Source organism: Protopterus annectens, chromosome 6.part1, assembly GCF_019279795.1.
Source record: "Protopterus annectens isolate FY-2018-M chromosome 6.part1, PAN1.0, whole genome shotgun sequence".
NCBI lineage: Eukaryota > Metazoa > Chordata > Ceratodontiformes > Protopteridae > Protopterus > Protopterus annectens.
In genome coordinates this window covers 101,375,174-101,387,647 of record NC_056738.1, presented here as the reverse complement: position 1 = coordinate 101,387,647, position 12,474 = coordinate 101,375,174, and the positions used below count along the sequence as shown (strand labels likewise).

Sequence of the window (12,474 nt, the reverse complement as noted above, 5' to 3'; positions counted from 1 at the left end):
ATATACAGAGGACCAAGTAACAGCTTTTAGAATACTTCTAGAATCCAACCCTTTGCAAAAAGCCATAGATGAAGCCAAGGCCCTGGAAGAGTGGGCCTTGACTCTGTCTGGAATCATTTTATTATGGTGAGTATAACAAAAGCTACTAGCCTTAGACAACCATTTGGAAATAGTCTGTTTGGACACAGGTATTCCCTTGCTCTTACCTTCACAAGACATAAATAAATGATATGAATATCTGAAATATTTAGTTCTGTTAAGACAGCACCTGACTTGTCTGTGGACATCCACAGTATGAAGCATCTTTCTCCTTCATTATAGGTAAAGGAAAGAAAATGGGGTGATTGTTAGTTTGACTTAAAGTAAACTTGAATACCACTTTAGGCAAAAAAGAAGGATTAGTATTCAAAGAAACCTTTTTCCCATGTAAAATGAGATGGGAATAACTCACCACAAAAGCTTACAAGTCAGATACCCTTCTTGCAGAGGTCAGAGCAATCAGTATAACTGTTTTCCATGTTAAGAACCTCAGGTTAGCCAGATTAGCTGGTTCAAATGGAGCACGTGTTAGCTTCTCTAACACAAAATTAAGATCACAAGGAAGGAACACCAATTTCATTGGAGGCCTCTTAAGCAAACCCCTTTTTATGGACATTTTGACATCAAATTGCACTGAAAGAGGTGGCTCTATGGGCAGACATGCTGAAATGACTGAGAAAATAATCCTGCTAGATGAATAAGACAGGCCATAAGACAGACTTCCAAGATGGCTGCACATTGAGTAACAGCTTAATTTTAGCTCTCCAAGTGTGAAAACAGAAACTTAGAAGAGAGAGCCAGTGAGCTCATTTTTGGGGGTAAATTTCAGTAACCGGCTATTAAGTGCACTCCCTGGATGCCAGCAAAAAAGAAATTCAGAGAACCTGAAAGAAAATCAACCACAAAAAGTAAGGAAAAAATGTTGACTGTGAAGAATTCTGCAGCTGTTCAGCAAAAAGCAGTGCAAACTGTAGTTTTACTGCGCAACATGACTTCCAGTAACCTAGAGGGCAAAATAAGTCAAATGTACTCAGAGCTGATTAAAATAAATGAAGCACTGATGGAGTATATCAACTCAAACAACAAAATGCTGGATAAAATGGAAGAAGATTTAAACAGATATTCAGATGAGGTGATAAAACTGCAAAAATCAGAGGTTGAAATGAAGAAAAGGCTGGCTGGATATGATACTTCTCAAGAAGAGATGTTTCAAAAATTAATAGAATTGCAGGACACAGCACACAGGGAAAACCTGAGATTTTTCTGCTGTACCAGAGAAGCTGGAAGGAACAGACTGTATTAATTTTATGAAAGCACAAATAAGCAACTGGACTGGTATTCCACAGCAGGAGTTGTTCATTGAAAGGGTACATCATGTGTATGCGCCATACCTGACCATGAGAAAGCCATCTAGACCTTTAATAGTAAAGATGCAATACTACCAGCAGAAGGAGCTGATTCTGACAAAACTGTGGCAGAAACACAAAGTGCTTAAAGTGGGAGACAGTAGAGTGTTTGTTGAAAATGATTACTCACTGTACACCAGGCAGAAAAGGAGAAAATGTATTCCACTAATCAGGGAATGTCGAGAAGCAAGTGTGGGATTCAAACTGCTGTATACAGCTATCTTCAGAATATTCTTTCCTGGATGGACAAAATAATTTTTTGATGCAAAACATCCTAATGAGAAAATACAAATATTTGTCCAACAAAAAGTGAGCTGTGAAACAAAACTATTCTACTTTTTGTTCTGTTAATAAAGTCCACAGAGAGACTGTGCCAGTGAAACCTTTTCCAGTATTTTAACAGAAAATGCTTGAGAGACAGAAAAAAGCACAAAAGTTGATTAGAAGAACTGAGGATACACTGGAAAGGAAGCAGGGACTGGATTTGGGAAATGGAGATACACAGGAGTAAAAACAAAATCTCAGAAATTGACAAACGTGGAATTATAAGGCATTAATTATATTTGTGAAACATGACAGAACAAGAAAACCTGGAAATACTGGACTTTTTCATTTTGTTAGACATGCAGGGGACTGTAAAGCATATGCCCTACTTCATGTCATTAATGTTTGGAGGAACACTTAGGAGAGGGGAAGAGGACTGAAAGAGTTAACTGTAAGTAAAACAAACTTTTGTTCTTAACAGTAATATCTGTATAGTGCATGATGTCTGCATGCTATACAGTAACATTTTCTCAGATATTTTCAAGTGTAATGGGGACACTAAAGTAAATAGGTGTCCCTGTTTTTTTTTTCCATTTTTTTTCTTTCTCCTTGTTCAGTTTTAAGAACAGTAGGCACTGCAATGTAAAAAAAGTCTGTTCAAAGGAGTATGATACAAGAAAAAATTATGTGCCTTTGCTCATTCTTACATAGAGGGATGACTGGAGTAAAGCTCTTGGCTTTATCTAGTAACAAATTTTAAGACAAAGCAAATACAAAGAACATTGAATATAATAAAGCTCTCCTCAAGCAAGTAAATAAAAACTTGTGAAAGCAACCCTGTATCTGGTTCTCATGCTTCCATGGAGACAATATGATAAAGAGGAATACAAACGGATTAGTTCTTTCTTTTAATGGCTTTTTTCAATGGCTAAGAGATAATCTTTTCTGTAAGCATTCAGGTGTTTTCTCATTATGTGAGACAAATAAAGATAAGACAAAACCAGACAGCACTTAGTAGGAGCACTGGCTGTATCACGCACCTTAGCATGTATAACCTTCCTATTAGGTTAACCCAAGTTTATCAGTGTGGCTATCAGTTTGGGACAATTGCTCCTATTAGGAAGGTAAAACTGTAATATTTAAAGATGTACATAGTTTTGTGTGTTAATATTAAATTACTAGGTTTTTGCTTTTTTTGTTTGTGGACTTTCAATAAAGCAAAAGGTTTTGTAAGATGTGACATAGGCTCAAAAGGATACGACAAGAAATAACTGTGTAAAAGGTCAACATAACTAACATTAGTGTGTGCACTAACACAAAAGCTGGAACTAGATACTTAACAAAAAACTGTCTCAAATAAAAGGTGGGAATAATAACTTTTTAACATAATGCACCTTTCAATATTATCTTTAAATGTTAATGGTCTCACAGATATATACAAAAAAGAAAGAGCAGTGAACTATATTACAGATGTGAAGTGCAAATAGCTATGATACAAGAGACACATTTGGAAAGAAATGAAAATGTGAATTTGATAAAGTAAGGTTTCCAGGACGGTTATTCAGCAGAATACCTGGGACAAAAGAAAAGAGGAGTACTTATATTAATTGCTAGAGGAGATCCAATAGTAATAGAAGAAGATAAAAAAGATAATAATGGTAGCTATGTAGAACAAAGGGGCTACTGGCAAGACTCTTGGCTTTATCTAGTAACACATTTTAAGTGAAAGCAAATAAATAAAAAACAACATTGAATATAATAAAGTCTTCACGAGCAAATAAATAAATAAATACTTGTGGAAACAACCCTGTATCTGGTTCTCATGTCTCCATGGAGACAATCTGATATATGAATATATGATATATGAACATGTGACATATGAACATTCTGACATCAGACTACAGTAAAAGAGGAGGATCTGTGGACAGACATTCTAAAATGACTAGGAAAAGAAGCTTGACAGGTGAATAAGAAAGGCCATAAGACAGTAACACTCACAGAACAACTAGCTCCAAATGGATGCATTTTATAATTTTGGCACCAATTAGAAAATATTTTCCATTTGCTAATATATGATTTTCTAGTAGCAGGCTTTCTTGCCTCCATTAGTACCTGCTGCATGTCATCAGTAAACAGGTGCCTAAAAGGAATTAAGACCCTATCATTTAGGCAGTCAATTGAAACTGATTGATGGTGGGGTGTATCAAACACTCCTGTTCTTGTGTGAGTAGATCCAATCTCTGAGGAAGTTTGTGGTAACTGGCCCTGGCCAATTCCAAAATAAGGGGGAGGCACATATACCATGGCCAGAAGGGAATCACAACAATGATCTTGGGAGATCCCTTCGTAATCTACAGAAGTGCCCTGGATATTAGTGGAGAGAGTAGAAAGGCATACAGGAATATTGTCTAAGGAAAAGAAAAGGCATCTGTCTTCCAGGCCTTCTTGCATATGATCCTGAAACAGAATCTTGCCAGTTGCTTGTTCAGTGAGGAGGCAAAGTGGTCTACTTGAGGAACTACTCACAGATGGATTTAATCTTGGAAGATCGCCCTAATCTAGTTTCCATTCATGAAGGTCTGTCCTGGTCCTGCTCAGCTTGCCTGCCACATTATTTTGTTCTGATGGAATGTAGGATGACTGCAGAGTGAGAAAGTGCTGTGAAGCTATATCACAAGCTAACAAGGTTAGTCTGCAAAGGGGGTATGACCTGGTTCCCCCTTGCTTGTTGATGTGCCACACGACTGTGGTATTTTCTGTAACCACAAGAATAGGTCCCAGGGACAAGAGATGGTTCAGAGAGTTGAGTGCTTTGATTAGGGCAAGCATCATCATCACCCCCCTTTTTCCCATTTTCTACCTGGGATCGGAGTGTCATGTTAACTGTCACCATCTCTCTCTCTCAATTCAATGCCACACTTCTGCCTTCTTCAACATTCATGCCTGACTGTCACAGGTCTTCTCCAACACAATCCATCCACCTCATAGCTGGATGCCCTCATTTCCACTTGCTTTCTTCCTGTCCCAAAAATTCTTTACATAATTGTCTTCTGCTTTTCTGTATATGCTAGGAATGTCCAAACCATCATAATCTGTTCTCTTTAATCTTTTCTGCAATTAGAGCTAATTTGACTTATGCTCTTATATCCTCATTTCTTCATTTGTCTCACAGTGTGCATCCTCCTACCCATCTCAGGCACTTCATTTTCATCACCTCTAGCTTTCTCATCTGCTCTACTTGTACTGCCCAGATTTCTGTACCATACAATAGTACTGGTCACACCACTGTTTTGTACACCTTACTTTTCTGCTTCTTTGGCATTATTGTGTCATATAGTACACCTGACACTCTATGCCAGTTGGCTGTAGCCCCTCTGATTCTAGCTTTGACCTCTTCATTCAGACTTCTGTTCTCCTCAACTATTCCTCCCAGATACTTGAAGTGGTTAACCTGTTCCATTATCTTCCCTTCTATCTCAATTCTCAGCTTCTTCTGATTTCCTCAATTTGCTGCCATTACCACTGTTATATCCATACTTAATTTCATGCCATGTGCCTTCAGTTTTACATTCCATTCCCCTATCCTTTGGTGAAGTTCTTGCTCAGAGTTTGCCTGTATTGTCACATTGTCTGCATACAGCAACTTTGTTGATCTGTCCTCTCCAACCTGTTTAATAATGTAACAGCAATGGGCTCAAAGCTGAACCCCAATGCACACCCACTCCCACTAGGAATCCCTCTGTGAGACTGAACACTGTTTGCACTTGAGTCACTGGGTGATTTTACACTGCCTGCACTAATTCTACTAATGTTTCTAGGACTTCGAACCACCAAAGGACTGCCCAATTCAGCTTTCTACGAACCTTGTCATATACTTTCTCTAAGTCTAGGAATGTCTGATTGGATTCTTTCCTCATCTCTAGCTTCTTCTCAACTACCTGTCTCACTGCAAACATTGGGTCAGTTGTGCTACATTCTGATCTGAATCTGAAATGCTCATTTCCCATCTTACTTTCTACTACTCTGCATATCCATTTATCAACTATCCCCTCCAGAATTTTTATGCAAGCATCTCCTTTATAGTCATGTGCTTGCCATCTGTCCTTGGTCTGCACTTGGTGTCCCACACCTCCTACACTTTTATCCCTCTTGAAACTGCTCCCCATGCAAGGTCCAAAGCATCTATAGTAACAAAATGCTTTGGAGCAAGAAAGGAGGAGAGACCTCGATTCAAGGATATCTTTTGATTCTGCCACAAGATGTGCTGGGACCAAAGAGATGTGAGATATCATTGCATCTTTCTCATGTAGAATCTTGTTAGGGGTATTATGAGAATCACAGATGCCATACGACGCAAAATCCTGAGGTATTACCGTGCAGTCTCCAAAATCTGACAGAAAAACCTTAGAAACAGATCTAGATAAATATCTATTTTTTTTTCGTGGAAGGAAACCTCTTTGAATTGAGGTGTCTAGTTGACCTTTCAGCACAATTCTGTGTGAAGGAGTCAAGAAAGAGTTCTGAATGTTCTCTTGGAATCCTAACTTGTGTAAAAGACATCTCACCCAAGAAAGAAATTTCTGCCACTTTGAATTTTGAAAAAGACTCTGCAATGATAAGCCAGTTGTCTAAACATGGAAAATGTGGACACCCTTGTAGAACAGACTGTGTGTATGTACCTTTAAGAAGCATTTCCAGATATAAGCACTTGCATATAAATAGTGAGCACATGCAGACAGCAGTGCCACTTTGAGAGAACAGCCAGAGTGTTAATATGTATGAGTGTGGTAGCCAGTCTGTTAATAAGTTTATTTTAAGTTACAAAGCCTCATTCCTGATGTGTTTGTGTGTAATAAATCTGCTTAAACTGAACCCATGGATGTTCGTCTGTTTTATCCTGACCAGACAAGTGACATGGTATAAGAAAGTACAGTTGTGTACACTTACCATAAATGTAGATATTCGAGTGTATTCACTGTTGCAGTCATCACACTTGGGTTATCTGCCTGCAGGTAGCCCTCAGTCAGCCCAAATACCAGAGTCTTGGGATTTCTGCGTCGGATGCTGTCACCTCTTCCATGACGTCAGGTCATCAGGGGTATAAAATAGGCAGCCAACACCATTACATCAGTTTTTCTTGCCTCAAATGTCAGGAGCCCCCCAAATAGGAAGCTAGTACATGGTGTGGAACACCACCAGTAAAAAGTAAATACCACTTAAAAATGGCCATAGAGAGAATAGGTAGATGGACAGAGAAAACCAGGGGGCTGGAGGGAGAGAAACCAGGACAGCAACAGTGAATACACTCGACCGTCTACATTTATGGTAAGTGTACACAACTGTACTATGTTCTTCGTGTTTCACTGTTGCAGTCATCACACTTGGGTTGATTCCCAAAGCTAAGGAAGGGTGGAGGCAGTCAAGAAGTGTTAGGGCTGGATAGCAAGCCTTGTAAGACTGGTGTAGCAAATCCAGCTCTGGATTTAGAAAAAATAGGTAAGTGGTAATGCTTGGTGAAGGTGTGTACAGAACTCCAGGTTGCAGCTTCCAGAATGTCCCTGGTAGGAACTCCCCTGAGAAATGCTGTAGAGGTGGAAGTAGCCATAGTGGAATGTGTTCTGATCCCCTGTGTGGTAGGTTTTCCATGGTGCTTGTAGCAGAAATGGATGCAGTCTGCTATCCATTTGGAAATGGTTTGCTTTGAAATGGCCTTGCCCTCTGCCCCTGTAGCAAAGCTGACTATCAGCTGGTCAGATTTTCGGAAAGGTTTAGTCCTGTCATGCTGGAACCTGAGCTGTCTGTGCATGTCCAAGGAGTGCAGGATCCTTTTCCCTTTATTCTGAGGATTAGGGAAGAAGGTTGGTAAATGGATGGATTGGTTTAAAACCACACTGGACAACACTTTAGGCATGAAGGACGCGTTAGTCCTGAGGGAAATCCTGTCAGCATGGAAAATAATGAAGGGTTCCACAGCCATTAGTGCCTGTAACTCAGACACTCTTCTTGCTGAAGTTATGGCTAAAAGCACGGCTGTTTTCCAAGAGAGGAATATTAACTCTGCTGAAGCAGCAGGTCCAAAGGGGGAAGCGTGAGCTTTTCCAGTACAAAGGTAAGGTCTCAGGCAGGGGTGGGTGCTCTCCTAAGGGACCTTAAGTTGTTAGCCCCTCTCAGGAACTGTTTGATGAGTGGGTGAGAAAATACAGGTGGCTCAGTATTATAATGAGCTGAGATGGCAGAGGCATGAATCTTAATGGAGGAGAAGGACAGGCTCTGTCGAGTAGCTCTGCTAGGTAATCTAGGATTTGAGGAAAGGAGGGCACTGCTGAGTCCTTTCCTTGAGACCGATTCCAAGAACAATATCTTTTCCACTTTTCAGCATAGGATGTCTTGGTACTAGGCCTTCTGGCCTCAAGAATGGCGTCCAGCACCTGTTTGCTGAGGGTTACTGGTGGTGTATTCAGAGGATAAGCCGGGCTGCAAGGTTTAGGGTTTGCAACTGTGGATGCAAAATCTGTCCCTCCTGCTGAGACAGCAAGGAAGGTGTTTAGTGAAGGTGCCAGGGTGGCACTGTTGTCAGACTGCGTAAGAGTGGGTACCAGTGCTGGTGTGGCCAGTCTGGGGCAATAGGAATTGTCATTGGCCTGTCCTATTTGATCTTGAATAGTACTTTTGAGAGGAGGGGCAGAGAGGGAAAGGCATAAATTGAGAGGTTTTCCCATTTGAAGGATTGGGCATCCACCTTCTAGGCCCTGCTGTGAGGGTTCCTGGTGCAGAATATGCTCAACTGGTGGTTCTCGGGGGAGGCAAAAAGGTCCACCTCCAGTGTCCCCCACCACTGGATTAGAAGGTTGAAGGTGTTGGCCTCCAATTTCCACTCATGTGCGTCTAGGAGATTTCTGCTTAAGTCATCTGCCAGTGAATTTTGTTTGCCTGGCAGGAATTCAGCTTGTAGATGCACTTGGTTGCTCAAGGCTGTGTTCCACAGGGTCATGGCTAACCTGCAGAGTGGGAAAGAATGGGTTCCCCCCTGCTTGTTTATGTACCATTACTGTGGTGTTGTCTGTTTCTATCAGCAGCTGACCTGGAAGGGTTAGATATTTGAAGGATGTCAGAGCATTCTGTACAGCTAACATCTCTTTTTGATTGATGTGCAAGAGAATTTGTCCTGGGCTCCACTTGCCCTGAATGCATTTGCCTGCTATGTGAGCCCCCCCCATGCACAAACTGATGCGTCTGTTGTCAGGGTTTGGGTAACGAGTGGTTGAGTGAAAGGCAGTCCCTTGTTGTGGTTGCATGCTTCTGTCCACCAAAGGAACTCTGCCCTTAGACAAGGTATGATAGGAATGACTGTTTCCAGGTCCTGAGAATGTTGGCACCAAAGACTTTTTAAGTACCACTGAAGTTTCCTCATATGCAGTCTTGCATATGGAATTAGCAGAATGCATGACGCCATGAACCCTAGGGCTTGCAGTATTTTCCTTGCAGATAGCTGGGTTTTGGTGGCCATTTGTTTGAAGTAGTTTATCAAACAGACCTGTTTTTCTGGAATGAGAAATGCCATCCTGGAAGTTGTGTTCTAGCTTGCTTCCAGGAATACAATTTTTTGACTGGGCACCAGTTGTGATCTCTTTTCATTGATGGTGTACCCCAATGAATTTAGGAGTCTTTTTACAAATGCCAGTTGCTGAAGTAGCAACTCCTGACTGTCCGCCTGAATCAGGCAATTGTCCAAGTATGGGAAAATTTGGATATTTGTCTGTCTGCAGTATGCAATGGCTGAGGCCAGACACTTTGTGAATACTCTGGGCACAGTAGATAAGCCAAAGAGAAGTGCAGAGAATTTATAGTGCATAGAGCCTGCCCTGAAGCGTAGATATTTCCTGCAAGATTCCCTTATGGGGATGTGCAGATAAGCTTCTTTTAAGTCTAGGGTGACTAACCAGGCATCCTTGGCTAGCATAAGGAAAAGCTGTTGCAGGTTAAGCATTTTGAATTTTGGGACCACCAGAAAGGTGTTGAGAATTGATAGATCCAGGATTGGGCACCAAGAGCCCTCTTTTTTGGGCACCAGGAACAGTCTAGAGTAGAAACCCTGTCCCCTTTGTTCTACTGGAACAGGCTGAATAGCCTTGATATTGAGAAGGGAAAGTACTTGCTTTTGAGCCTCTGCCCACTGGTTTGGAGGAAGGTCTGGAAACCCACTTGGGGTTGGCAGTGAATGGAAGTAGAATCTGTACCCCTGGGATACAATGTTTAGGACCCATCAGTCCTGAGTAATGAACATCCAGTTTTTTGCATGAAAGGCAAGTTTTCCTCCTAGGGGCGCAAGTAATTGGGCAGGGCTGGGATGGATAACTGAAAATTCATTGTGAACTTTTTCCATAAGCGGTGGCTTACCACTCCCTGTTTTTGAGGTGGGGGCAATCCATTGTTTAAATCTCTGCATACCCTGAGACTGTAGTCTGGGTGGTCTATTTCCCCTGTGTTTGGACTGAGAAGGCCTGGAAGGTGCTGGAAAGGACCTGTTTTTAGAAGGCCAATGCCTACTGAATCTAGGTGACTGCACTTGTACGAATTCTTTAACAGTTTGCATTGATTTAGCTTTTTCTTCCATCTTTTTAAGAAACTCTTCTGCTTTGGTGCCAAACAAACAGCCCTTATTTAAAGGAGCATCTAGTAATTTTGATTTGACATGATCTGACAAAGTTTGTTCCTTCGCCAAGCATGCCTTCTCAGTACAGACCCAGTGACTGCAGCCCTGCAAAGCCACACTGCAAAGTATGCTTACTAACTTGGTTTGCAGAATGCATTAACTCTTGTAAATCTTTATTTTCTGCACAATCAGGAAGTAACACCATTTTTTGTTTAATTAGTTCCATAATATGTTGCTGGTACTTCAACATGTGAAACTGGCAATTCAATGCCCTGATGGCAAGAGTTGCAGAGGTATATACCTTCTTTCCCCATCTGCCTAAAGCTCTGGAATCCCTGTCTGAAGGGGTAGGGTTTTTGGCTGTAGTAGCCTTAATACCTTTAGGTCCCTGGGAAATGGTCACTGGATCCGCAGTAGGATTCTTAAAGAGAAATTTGTGAGAATCAGGTACTCTGTAGTACCTGTCAGGTTTTCTAGGGGCTGGTGGTAAAGTGTCTGAAGTAAGACTGGATTCCATGAAGATATCATCTACAACATCCAGGACGGAGGGGGGTAGCTAGAGGCCTGTGCTGAGGCAACTCTAAAAATTCTCTGAGTCTCTTTTTGGACTGAGGGAAGTCCTGGTATTCCCAGCGGAAATGCTCTCTCAAAGTATGCAAGGTTTCACCAAAAGAAAAATCCTCTGGAGGGGAGGCAAAGGGAATGCATTCCTCTGCATCTGAATCCTCATAGGTTGATAAGGGTATGTCCTGGTAATCAGAAGCGCCAGTGTCATCGGACTCCTGGTCTGTAGAATCAGAATGAAGCTCAATTCTTTGTCTTTTAGCAGGGGAAGACTGTCTTCTCCTAATTAGGGTAATAAGGTCTTCAGCTATTCTAAGCATTTGTTTTTGTGGCATGGGAGCTTGAGCATGCACTTTGGTCGTCGGTTTTCTAGGCATAGTGCGTACTCTGGGCCTGAGAAACTCAGTAGTTTTAGCTAAAAATGAAGTTGTTGGTTTAATTCGAACATCGGTAAGTCAGACTACACAGTGGCTCTGGACCCATCCAAGGTAAAGACATCCGCAGGTTCCATAGTCAAAGAAGCATCTCGCAGCATACCAGACTTTGAATGGGTCTCAGCAGAGGCCTGCAAATCTGTAGAAGCGGGCATCAGGGGCTGCAAAGGCACCTCACTGAGTACTGGCAGACAGGCGACTAGCTTAACAGGAATGTCCTTGGCAGTTTTGGACCTATGCTGTCTGTCTCTGTCTTTATCATTACGTTTTTTGGGAAGATCGGTAGTCGGATGGCTTACTGAAGCCATTTTGGAATATGGAGACTAAGAGCAAAAGAATTTAGCAACAAAGATAGCCTGACAACAAATGGTTCTGGCATTAAACAAGGCAAAAAACTGACAGTGAGGGATGTCATGGTCTGGGCCTAAACAGGTGACGCAGTAAGAATGAAAATCTCTGTGAGGTATTTGCTTTCCACAGGCAAGACAACTGTTAACTTTTTCTGACATTGGTTAGAGCAAGGAAAAAGGATCTTCAATGAGGTACTTAGCTTTGGAAGACTTCAGGTTTGAAACTCGAAAAATAAAAATTTCAGGTAGTGGACGACCGGCACTTGCGAACTGCTTCTGCTTCGGCCTTCTTCTCGGCAAGAAAGACTGATGTAATGGCATCAGCTGCCTGTTTTATACCCCTGATGACCTGACAGCATTGAACGCAGAAATCCCAAGACTCTGGTATTTGGGCCGACTGAGGGCTACCTGCAGGCAGATAACCCAAGTGTGATGACTGCAACAGTGAAACACGAAGAACATCCGGGAATAAGACAGCGACTTCTTCAAGCCATGAGGTGCAGACTTGAAGGTGAAGGCAGATTGAGCTGGTTGAATGAAATGGAGCTCAGACAAACAAAAATGTCCAGAAATGAACTTATGATAACAAAAACTTGCACAAATTATTTATTTGACAAAGAAAATGAAACGGAGCATTCTTAAGGCACAGAATGCATTATTAATGAAACAAGTAGCACAAAACATATTATTAATCAAACGAAAGGCACAAAATGCATTATTAATTACGCAAAATGTTCAAAACTACAATATTTGCTAAAACTAAA

At 41.5% G+C, this 12,474-nt stretch overlaps 1 protein-coding gene across 3 annotated transcripts in view; it reads right to left on the bottom strand.

The window, feature by feature from the left end:
- Positions 1–12,474, bottom strand: part of METAP1D (methionyl aminopeptidase type 1D, mitochondrial) — a 1,999,572-nt gene that overhangs the window by 1,265,217 nt on the left and 721,881 nt on the right. The gene's annotated exons all lie outside the window — the stretch shown is intronic.